The 12,329-nt window shown below is 42.4% G+C and overlaps 1 protein-coding gene across 1 annotated transcript in view; it reads right to left on the reverse strand.

The window, feature by feature from the left end:
* Positions 1-12,329, reverse strand: part of SFI1 (SFI1 centrin binding protein) — a 597,461-nt gene that overhangs the window by 390,818 nt on the left and 194,314 nt on the right. The gene's annotated exons all lie outside the window — the stretch shown is intronic.

A 12,329-nucleotide genomic window follows, 5' to 3' on the forward strand; every position in this document is an offset into this window, starting at 1 on the left:
CGTGTAAGAGAGCAAGAGAATGACAAAGGAAAAACAAGAAGAGACTACAGCAAACAGAAAAACTAAAAACATACAATGAAAAACAAAGTGACAATGACAGAAAGGTGAACAGGACAAACGAAAATGCCTAGAAAAAAGGAATAAGAACTCATTGTGTTTGATCTGATAACACAATTGCAACATATTATGATCACACTTCTAGTATGAGATCCACTGCAATATCGCCCTCTCACTCTCTTGCACCGTCTTCCTTTTAGTTTTTTAAAGAATGGCCAGCAATGAGAAGTCCATTAAATTGCTTTCTTGAAGGATAGATAGCCATAGTGATGGCTCACCATAGTATCAGATGTCCAGGGTTTCTTCTTTAGATCTATCACTATACGTGGTTAAATAATGAATTATACTTTTCCGAACATGAACACACTTAACAGCGGTCTGGGGAAAACTTGCCAGCGGTTTGTAGATCACGTGTATATTCCCAGTTGGAGCCAAATTGAAAACTATCTGACACTAAAAATTGATTTGACCAAGGAAAATTCATGTCTGAACAATTTCAAAGTTTCAAGGCCATATGTCTCTCCAACTTGGCTCCTTAAAGTATTATAAATCCAACCCGGAATCCATTGTTCATTTACTTTTCTTCTGTCCTCCTTATTCATCTCTGAGAAAAAAATTGATATTCCTGTTGTGTAGACTTGCAGGTCAGGGTCACGATCTTGAGGTGATGAGAAACTTGTGCTCTGACACTCGAAGAATAATGTTTTTTGGCCTCTCAAGATTCTGGTATTCATTGTGGGTCAGGCATGGGATATTATCTGCGTGAAGCACTTTATTCTCTTCGGAGTTGTTGTACCCTGTATTTTGCACAACTATTTCATGAAATTGTTTTTAATATATTTATCTGCAAATGTTTTATACTTCTGCTTTTATACTTGTGCTGCGTACTTTTTTTGGATCTATGTGATCGAAATAAAAGTTGTGATGATGATAAATCCAAACTAATTTACTTATTCTGCAAATAAAACTGTACTATAATTATTTTCGCCATAAAATTACAAAGCTTGATTAATGGTGCTGGTGAAAGAAAGAACACTCTTGACAGAGGGTGATTCAAGGTATCTTTGTAAATTAACCAAAGGAATAGTTTATTTTCATGGAACAGATTTCAGTTGTCTGTCAGAGGATTTCATTGCCAGGAAGAGGCAGTATTGCCATATCTAACGCATCTGGGTAGATCAAGATCACAATTGTAATCTATATATAAAGGTAGATAATGTGCTCCTTGCAAATATTACGGCCTACAATAACATTCTGTCGAAAATATACTCTTTATGATGCCAGTGATAAAAGACATTGTAAAAAGTTTAAGGACAATTTTTATCCCAATTAAGATGGCCTGTACTCCTGGGGAACTTAATGCGGTTCTAGAAAATTGAATGCATTGTCCATTTGAACTCTGACAAAAAGGATCTATCCTGGAAAACTGACTGGAAGAGTTGGCATTTAGCCTCTTAAAGTCAGTGAAATCTAAGCTTTTTATTCTCAATAACCCCTTTTCTCTCAAAAGTGATCTAGGATATTTATGTGAACCAGACTATTTCTTAGTCTGTTTCTTTACAATTTGTACTTCCCCTAAAGGAGTGTTCCTTTATATTACAAATCTCAGAAGAGTCCTAAGATTTTACAATGACAAAAGCAATGAGAAAATCTGTGGTCATATTAACCAAAACAGCGTGTCTCCAGATGGATTGCATCTTGCATTAGCTTGTAGTATCGGAAATCAAAAAAAATCCTACTCAGTAAACCAAAGGCTCACTCTAGAAAAGAGAAAACAGCTGCAAAAGTTTCACAAAAAAATGTTCCACTCGCTTACATCTGCAAAGCAGCTGCATTGAGAAACAGCCATACATTCACCTGGCATTATTGCTTAAACTTGGATTGAAGAGCAGATACACAACCCACTTTAAGGAACTTGTTTGGTACTTTTACTATCTTTAGCATCTTTTTAGGTCTCGCCTTTACCATTCCGCAGGAATGGGAAATGGGGAGAATTCAAGTCGGCTATTTTCTCTTCAAACCAAAGGGCTTTCAGTCGCGGTTTTCTTGCAGTTCATGTGAATCACGTGATCAAACATGCACGAGCATTCACGTCCAGGGCTTCTCCTCCCCTAGCAGCACTCCTCCCACACCAGCAACTCTCCCCTCCCACACCAGCACCTCCCCTCTCTCTCTCCGCAAACACAGCCTTGCCCGAGCAGCACTCCTCCCACACCAGCAACTCTCCCCTCCCACACCAGCACCTCCCCTCTCTCTCTCCGCAAACACAGCCTTGCCCTGGCAGCACTCCTCCCACACCGGCAACTCCCCCCTCCCACAACAGCACCTCCCCTCTCTCTCTCCGCAAACACAGCCTTGCCCTGGCAGCACTCCTCCCACACCGGCAACTCCCCCCTACCACAACAGCACCTCCCCTCTCTCTCCCCGCAAACACAGCCTTGCCCTAGCAGCACTCCTCCCACACCAGCAACTCCCCCCTCTCACAACAGCACCTCCCCTCTCTCTCCGCGACTTCCCCCTCCCACATCAGCACCTCCTCTCTTTCTCCCCGCCAACACAGCCTTGCCGTATCAGCACTCCTGCCACACCAGCACCTCCCAGGAAAAAAAATGGCGGCCGCGCATGTAGTTTGTTTACATCTCTGCCACATGCGTTCTTAAATAGCATACCCTTCGTCACTACCTTTTATCTACACAGTATACTGCTACTGTCTCTTCCGAACCACACCTCTACCTGCAGCACATTTCTGACACATCTTTGTATTTATTTTCACAGTAAATAATGTTGGACGCGCATTTCTTTGGAATATATATCTTATGCTGACTTGGCCTGTCACCTACAACGCCCTACATGTTACTTTTGAGTAAACACCAAGCACAACTCACCATGCCTCTCCCCTCTCCCTTGCACACACTCTTTCAGAGACACGCTTTCCGTTCGTGCAGCAGGTGCAGTGACACCGGACTCAGCAATCCATACTATCAAATTATTTTACAATATTTAAATGGCTGGGACACATACACAAATAATACATCTCTGTTCGTGTCTCTTTGTTATCCTATCCCAATCACGGACGACAACATGCACAAACAGACAACAGACTTTCTCTTTTGCATTCACGCACAGAAACACGTACACCTTGACCACATTTACACGTGCTTCTTGCAAACAAACACCCCCTTCCTTCTGTCTCATTCATTCATTCATTCATCTACACATTTCTGCCTTTCTTATTCAGACGTGCACTTTTTTTTTCATTTTAAGCATAACACCGTGTCTTTCTATTGCTGAAACAATAACATCAAAACATCTCTCTGTTGCATTCAGCACGCAAGGCAACATGCACAAACAGTCCACCAACATAAGCTTTCTGGTCGTGGCTCTTGCTTATTCTATCCCAATCAGGGCCGTCCACACGCACGACAGTAACACACAGCCATCGAACCACACCTCTACCTGCAGCACATTTCTGACACATCTTTGTATTTATTTTCACAGTAAATAATGTTGGACGCGCATTTCTTTGGAATATATATCTTATGCTGACTTGGCCTGTCACCTACAACGCCCTACATGTTACTTCTGAGTAAACACCAAGCACAACTCACCATGCCTCTCCCCTCTCCCTTGCACACACTCTTTCAGAGACACGCTTTCCGTTCGTGCAGCAGGTGCAGTGACACCGGACTCAGCAATCCATACTATCAAATTATTTTACAATATTTAAATGGCTGGGACACATACACGAATAATACATCTCTGTTCGTGTCTCTTTGTTATCCTATCCCAATCACGGACGACAACATGCACAAACAGACAACAGACTTTCTCTTTTGCATTCACGCACAGAAACACGTACACCTTGACCACATTTACACGTGCTTCTTGCAAACAAACACCCCCTTCCTTCTGTCTCATTCATTCATTCATCTACACATTTCTGCCTTTCTTATTCAGACGTGCACTTTTTTTTTCATTTTAAGCATAACACCGTGTCTTTCTATTGCTGAAACAATAACATCAAAACATCTCTCTGTTGCATTCAGCACGCAAGGCAACATGCACAAACAGTCCACCCAAATCAGCTTTCTGGTCGTGGCTCTTGCTTATTCTATCCCAATCAGGCCCGTCCACACGCACGACAGTAACACACAGCCATCACACTCTATCTCTTTTCCTTTCATCCACGGAAACATGCACACGTTCACAACATTTACACGTGCATCTTGCAAGCATACCCACCCTGCCTTAGCTTATCCCTCCCTGTCTTAACTTCAGTCTTTTCATTCATCTGGCCCTTTCGTCCTTTTACTCGCGCAAATACGCACTAAGACAAACAGGGTAGACTCTTTCACTTTCATGCACGACTTTCTTTTCCCCTCTGTAAGGTGGGGAGGGGGCCAGAGTCTAACGTCTGGGGCCTAACCACCCCAGGAGACTAAATTGCTTTCAGCAGAGTCGTAAAGATTGTAATCTGTTGTAGGCCATCACGGGGAAATGCAAATGTTAACTAAAGAGACCGCAAGGCGCCTTTTATTTCCGCCAAACCATAAAGCAAGGGAAGCAACTTTAGAAACAAGCGGCACGTTCTTTTACACTGTCGATGACATGCACGTACAATGGTCTTATTGTTTTTATTATTTTTATTTTTTTATACTTACGTTTCATAGTGGAAACTTTCACGTTCACAACATTTACACGTGCATCTTGCAAGCATACCCACCCTTCCTTACCTTATTCCACCCTGTCTTAACTTCAGTCTCATTCACAACACACATTCGTCACATAAATGCACACCCTCGAAAAACAACACTGCTGCTCACTCAGTTTGCACATGCAGATCACACAACTTCGCAACATCTTGGCAAATATTTTGCGTGAAAAATAACAGGAAATATTACACGGCATTTTAGACACATTTGTCCCATGACTCCATAGGCCATCCTTCCTACTACGCTATTCCATCCTTTCGTTTTACATACAACTCACAACACTTTCAATAAGTGAGGCATTTGACGACAAACAAATTATTTATAACATGCATCTTCAATACTATATACCAACTACAGCTGTACGTGCTCTTAAATAGCACACCCTTCGTCACTACCTTTTATCCACACAGTATATTGAGCCAATTCTGCTGCTCCCTCCTAATGCACGCACAGATCACAACACTGCGACACATATATAAAAGTCTGTGTCATCGGAATTGACAATGTTTGCCAAACTATACACAACTTGGCCATACATCACACTAAATGTACACTACTTCTCAACACACATTAGTGACATGCATCTACACAATCGTGATCCGATTCGGCTACTCACTCATTAGGCACAGGGAGCTCATACCACTTTGCCACATCTCTTGAAGGATTTGACCTGCAAATACGAAACGAAAGTGCCTATTCTTTGTACATATAATAATTCCATGCCTGCACACACTACCTTTCAGAATCCGCAGCTCACTCCTTTTGCAAACACACAGGGCACACTCATTCTAAACATATCACTAACGCATTTCAATCAAAATAAAACTGTAAGCAAGTGCGTTACTCAGTGAAATCACCTCTCAGTCACTGATCACAGCAATTACTCACACTGCACACAGGCCTCACTCAAAGTGCACACAGCCCTCACTAACACTTTACACAGACTTCAGAAAACACACTGCATACAGTACGCTATCAGTGCGTACTGCACACACTTACTGCACACAGACAGAACTTACAGTGCACCCAGCACTCACTCAAAAGAACGACACACGTCTTCAATACTATATAGTAACTACAGATGTATGTGTTCTTAAATAGCACACCCTTCGTCACTACCTTTTATCTACACAGTATATTGATCCAATTCGGCAGCTCCCTCCTAATGCACGCACAGATCACAACACGCCGACACATATAGAAAACTCTGTAGCATCGACATTTACACGTGCATCTTGTAAACAAAATCCCCCTGCTACTGTCTCTTCCCAACAATACCTCTACGTCTAGCACATTTATGACACATCTTTGTCTTTATTTTCACAGTAAATCATGTTGGACGCGCATTTCTTTGGAATATATATCTTATGCTGACTTGGCCTGTCACCTACAACGCCCTACATGTTCCTTCTGAGTAAACACCAAGCACAACTCACCATGCCTCTCCCCTCTCCCTTGCACACACTCTTTCAGAGACACGCTTTCCGTTCGTGCAGCAGGTGCAGTGACACCGGACTCAGCAATCCATACTATCAAATTATTTTACAATATTTAAATGGCTGGGACACATACACGAATAATACATCTCTGTTCGTGTCTTTGTTATCCTATCCCAATCACGAACGACAACATGCACAAAAAATAACAGACTTTCTCTTTTGCATTCACGCACAGAAACACGTACACCTTGACCACATTTACACGTGCTTCTTGCAAACAAACACCCCCTTCCTTCTGTCTCATTCATTCATTCATCTACACATTTCTGACTTTCTTATTCAGACGTGCACTTTTTTTCATTTTAAGCATAACACCGTGTCTTTCTATTGATGAAACAATAACATCAAAACATCTCTCTGTTGCATTCAGCACGCAAGGCAACATGCACAAACAGTCCACCAAAAACAGCTTTCTGGTCGTGCCTCTTGCTTATTCTATCCCAATCAGGCCCGTCCACACGCACGGCAGTAACACACAGCCATCACACTCTATTTCTTTTCCTTTCATCCACGGAAACATGCACACGTTCACAACATTTACACGTGCATCTTGCAAGCATACCCACCCTGCCTTAGCTTATCCATCCCTGTCTTAACTTCATCATTATTCATTCATCTGCACCTTTCGTCCTTTTACTCGCGCAAATACGCACTAAAACAAACAGGCTAGACTCTTTCTCTTTCATGCACGACAACTTTTTTTTTTTCTTCTTTCTTTTCACCTCTGTAAGGTGGGGAGGGGGCCAGAGTCAAACGTCTGTGGCCTAACCACCCCAGGAGACTGAATTGCTTTCAGCAGAGTCGTAAAGATTGTAATCTGTTGTCGGCCATCCGCAGGGAAATGCAAATGTTAACTAAAGAGACCGAAAGGCGCCTTTTTTTTCAGACAAACCATAAAGCAAGGGAAGCAACTTTAGAAACAATGTGTCAAGCGGCACGTTCTTTTACACATTCGATGACATGCACGTACAATGGTCTTATTGTTTTTATACTTACGTTTCATAGTGCAAAGTTACACACAAAACATGCATAGCAACATTCCTAAGGGCCTGCTTAGGGCATTCACCCACAACAAATCGACCATCATGACACGATATTTTACGTGTGCGGATCAGGGCCGTCCACACGCACCACAGTAACTAACACACAGCCCTCAGACTCTGTCTTTTCCCATTCATCCACGGAAACACGCACACGTTCACAACATTTACACGTGCATCTTGCAAGCATATCCACCCTTACTTACCTTATCCCACCTTGTCTTAACCTCAGTCTCATTCACAACACACATTCGTCACATAAATGCACACCCTCGAAAAACAACCCTGCTGCTCACTCACTTTGCACAGGCAGATCACACCACTTCGGCACATCTTGAAAATTATTTGGAGTGCAAATTTTCAGACAATATTACACGCCAGTTTTAACACATTTGTCCCATGACTCCATAGCCCATCCTTCCTACTACGCTCTTCCATCCTTTCTTTTTACATAGAACTCACAACACTTTAATAAGTGACGCATTTGACAAAAAACACATTATTTAGAACATGCATCTTCAATACTATATACTAACTACAGCTGTACGTGCTCTTAAATAGCACACCCTTCGTCACTACCTTTCATCCACACAGTATATTGAGCCAATTCTGCTGCTCCCTCCTAATGCACGCACAGATCACAACACTGCGACACATATATAAAAGTCAGTGTCATCGGAATTGACAATGTCTGACAAACAAAAAACAACTTGCCCACACATCACACTAAATGTACACTACTTATCAACACACATTAGTGACATGCATGTACACAATCTTCATCCTATTCGGCTAATCACTCATTAGGCACAGGGAGCTCATACCACTTTGCCACATCTCTTGAAGAATTTCACCTGCAAATACGAAACTAAAGTCAAATGCTTTCTACATATAATAAGGACATGCCTGCACACACTACCTTTCAGACTCCGCTGCTCACTCCTTTCGCAAACACACAGGGCACACTAATTCTAAACATATCACTAACGCATTACCATCAAAAGAAAAATGTAAGCAAGTGCGTTACTCAGTGCAAGCACCTCTTAGTGACTGCTCACAGCACTTACTCACACTGCACACAGGCCTCACTCAAAGTGCACACAGCCCTCAATAACACTTTACACAGACTTCAAACACAATGCATACAGTACGCTATTAGTGCGTACTGCACATACTTACTGCACACAGACAGAACTTACAGTGCACCCAGCACTCACTCAGTGCACGCAACAGTAAAAAACTTGCACACAAGCGTCATTCACACTACAGACAGGCCTCACTAACAATGCACACATCCTTCAAACACACTGCATACAGTACGCTATCAGTGCGTACTGCAATCAATATCTGCACACAGACATAACGTACAGTGCACACAACCATCAATCAGTCCACACAGACCTCACTGTCAGTGCACACAGAACTCATTCTGAGACTTTTATCAACTCTAAATCCACCTGCACACAGGCGTCACTCACACTGCACACAGGCCTCACTAACAATGCGCACATCCTTCAAACACACTGCATACAGTACGATATCCGTTCCTACTGCAGACTCTATCTGCACACAGACATAACTCACAGTGCACACAACCATCATTCAGTCCAAACAGCCCTCCCTGTCAGTGCACACAGGCCTCAGTCGGGAACTTTTTGTGCAGTTCTTAACAATCTACATAGAACACTAGCCCTCAGTATATGCTTAGCACATGCATACACACAAACACTATACATCCTTTTCTATCACACACAACTGATGGATAGATTACACAGTTACAATATGTTTGACATCTTAGTGTGCCAAGTGCTCTTTTACTTCACTAGCATTTATTGTGAACTAATGAGCACGAATTCTTAACGTCACATTTAGGACTCCAACGCCGCAATATTTTTACATTATCTTTATACCCACGTACCTTTTACACCCTTCATTGCTTTATACTTTGTTTAGTTTTAAAAATATATGGATAAATATAAGCTTTCCTCGGATTTACGTTACTTTTTTTCTGAATGCTTCTTCCTTGCTGCGTGCGGGAAGACACGTACATTAACAAGTGGTGCCTCAAGGAGACACGAAAGTCGCTAGTGGCGCCACAATCGAACCTACATCTACATACACATTCACATTTTCACACTTGGGAGTTACACACATTATCTCTGGAGACATCTCCCGGGGCCAAGGGAAGGGGATGTACCTTTCATCCTTTGTCCACTTCCAAACACCTTACCAGGAAACTTCTCCACTTCGGCCTATTTAAGATCACGAAAGGCTCATTGTGAGCCATAGCCTTTTTCGTCTCCAGAAACACAACAGTGACCCACGGAACGACGCTGTATTTGCAACGAAGACTACAGATTCAAAGACACTATGCGACTACTTTGGAATGTAAGTGCATTTGTACTTTTTTTCGTACTACACTTGACTTTTCCTTACAAGTTTAAATTACTTGGTCGTCTCTACATTTCCTTATCTCTTTCTCCTCTCATCTTCAAGCTTTCTACCTCTACACATTCTCCCCTGTATCTCTCCACTTTCTAAACAGATATTTTTTCAGCGTTCACTCTTTTCGGTCCCTTTAACAGCACACTCTTACCATTCATTTTCGCCTTTACTTTGCTCACTTCAGCTCATGAATACTTTCTTATTCGATCTTACCCTCCTTCTTATGGTTCCTTTAACTACATTGCCAGATCCACAAAAATATTAACCAACACATTTGTTTCATTGACCTCACCCAAAAACTATCAATCGTACTCTAATGAGCATTAAAGACGGACGTAATACATGTGACTAAATTATACTTTTTCTTTTACAGATACAACACAGACTGTTTGCTAATCATTCTGTACCACTTGTGATCTTCAACAAACAATAATTTAGGTGAGTACATCTGCATGTTACTGTTGTCATAGAATTATCTGTCTTACGGAAACGCTTAGTGAAATAAGGGTATTTTTAAAGGCCACTATACACTCCCTCTAGCTGTCTCTATGATCAACATGACATACCACATAAGCGTCACACGATTGCACACACTTTTTGGACTACTCCGCTGCTCACTCATTTAGGACACGTATCTCACACCACTTCGCAATATCTTACAAATGTGTTTAGCAGTTACATTCATGGCTCATATTAACTGCCATTTTCAATTCATTTGGACCATGTTTGTGTCTCTTGATTATCCTATGCCAATCAATCACGTCCACACGCACGACAGGCAATAACAGCCCTTACACTACATCTCTTTTCCAGTCATCCACGGAAAAACTTACACGTTGACAACATTTACACGTGCATCTTGCAAGCATACCCACCCTACCTTACCTTATCGCCCCCTGTCTTCACTTCTGTCTCATTCATTCATTTGCACCTTTAAGGCTTTTACTCGCGCAAATACGCAGTAAAAGAACAAACACTCTAGAATCGTTCACATCCATGCACCACAACTTTGATTTTCATTTTTATCTTCACCTCTGTAAGGTGGGGAGGGGGCCACAGCAAAACGTTTGCGGACTTCATTACAATTAATCGTTCATATTAAATGCCATTTTGACATCATTTGCACCATGTTCGTGTCTCTTGCTTATTCTATGGCAATCAATCACGTCCACACGCACGACATGCACTAACAGCTCTTAGACTACATCTCATTTCCATTCATCCACGGAAAAACGCACACCTTCACTACATTTAGACGTACATCTTGCAAGCATACCCACCCTGCCTTACCTTATCGCCCCGTCTTCACTTCTGTCTCATTCATTCATTCATTTGCACCTTTCAGCCTTTTACTCGCGCAAATACGCAGTCAAAGAACAAACACTCTCAGTAAACACCAAGAACAGCTCACCATGCCTCTCCCCTCTCCCTTGCACACACTCTTTCAGAGGCACGATTTCCGTTCGTGCAGCAGGTGCACTCACACCCGCATCATGAATGCATACAATCAAATAGATTTCCAATTTTTCAATAGCTGGGACACATACACGAAAAAAACATCTCTGTTCGTGTCTCTTTCTTATCCTATCCCAATCACGACCGCCAACACGCACAAACAGACCACAGACTTTCTCTTTTTAAGCAAACTCCCCCTGCTACTGTCGCTTCCTACCCCCACCTCTCCCTCCAGCACGTTTTAGACACATGTTTGTCTTCCTTTTAACAGGAAATAATGGCGGACGCTCATTTCTTTTCTATATATTTATTGTGGTGACTTGCCCTGTCACCTACAACGCCCTACAGGGTCCTTCTCAGTAAACACCAAGCACAGCTCACCATGCCTCTCCCCTCTCCATTGCACACACTCTTTCAGAGGCACGATTTCCGTTCGTGCAGAAGGTGCAGTCACACCGCCATCAGGAATGCATACAATCAAAGAAATTTCTACTTTTTCACCAGCTGGGACACATACACGAAAAAACATCTCTGTTCGTGGCTCTTTCTTATCCTATCCCAATAACGACCGCCAACACGCACAAACAGACCACAGTCTTTCTCTTTTGCATTCAGGCACAGGAACACGCACACTTTGAACACATTTACACGTTCTTATTCCAAGCAAACGCCCCCTGCCTTGTGTCTCATTCATTCATCTCCACTTTTCTGCCTTTCATATTCTGACGTACAATTTTTTCCCACTTTTAAACATACAACCCTGTCTTTCAATTGCTGGAACTATTACACATAATCATCTCTCTGTTACATTCAGCACGCAAGGCACACATAATCATCTCTCTGTTCCATTCAGCACGCAAGGCAACATGCACAAACAGTCCACCAAAATTATCTTTCTGGTCGTGGCTCTTGCTTATCCTATCCCAATCAGGCACGTCCACACGCACGACAGTAACACACAGCCCTCAGACTCTAGCTCTTTTCCATTCATCCACGGAAACACGCACACTTTCACGACTTTTACACGTCCATCTTGCAAGCATACCCAACCACCCTGCCTTACCTTTTGTCTCATTCACTCATCCACATGTTTCTGCGTTTCACTTGCGTAAATACGCCCA

This window comes from Lissotriton vulgaris, chromosome 11, assembly GCF_964263255.1.
Source record: "Lissotriton vulgaris chromosome 11, aLisVul1.2, whole genome shotgun sequence".
NCBI classification, from domain to species: Eukaryota; Metazoa; Chordata; class Amphibia; order Caudata; family Salamandridae; genus Lissotriton; species Lissotriton vulgaris.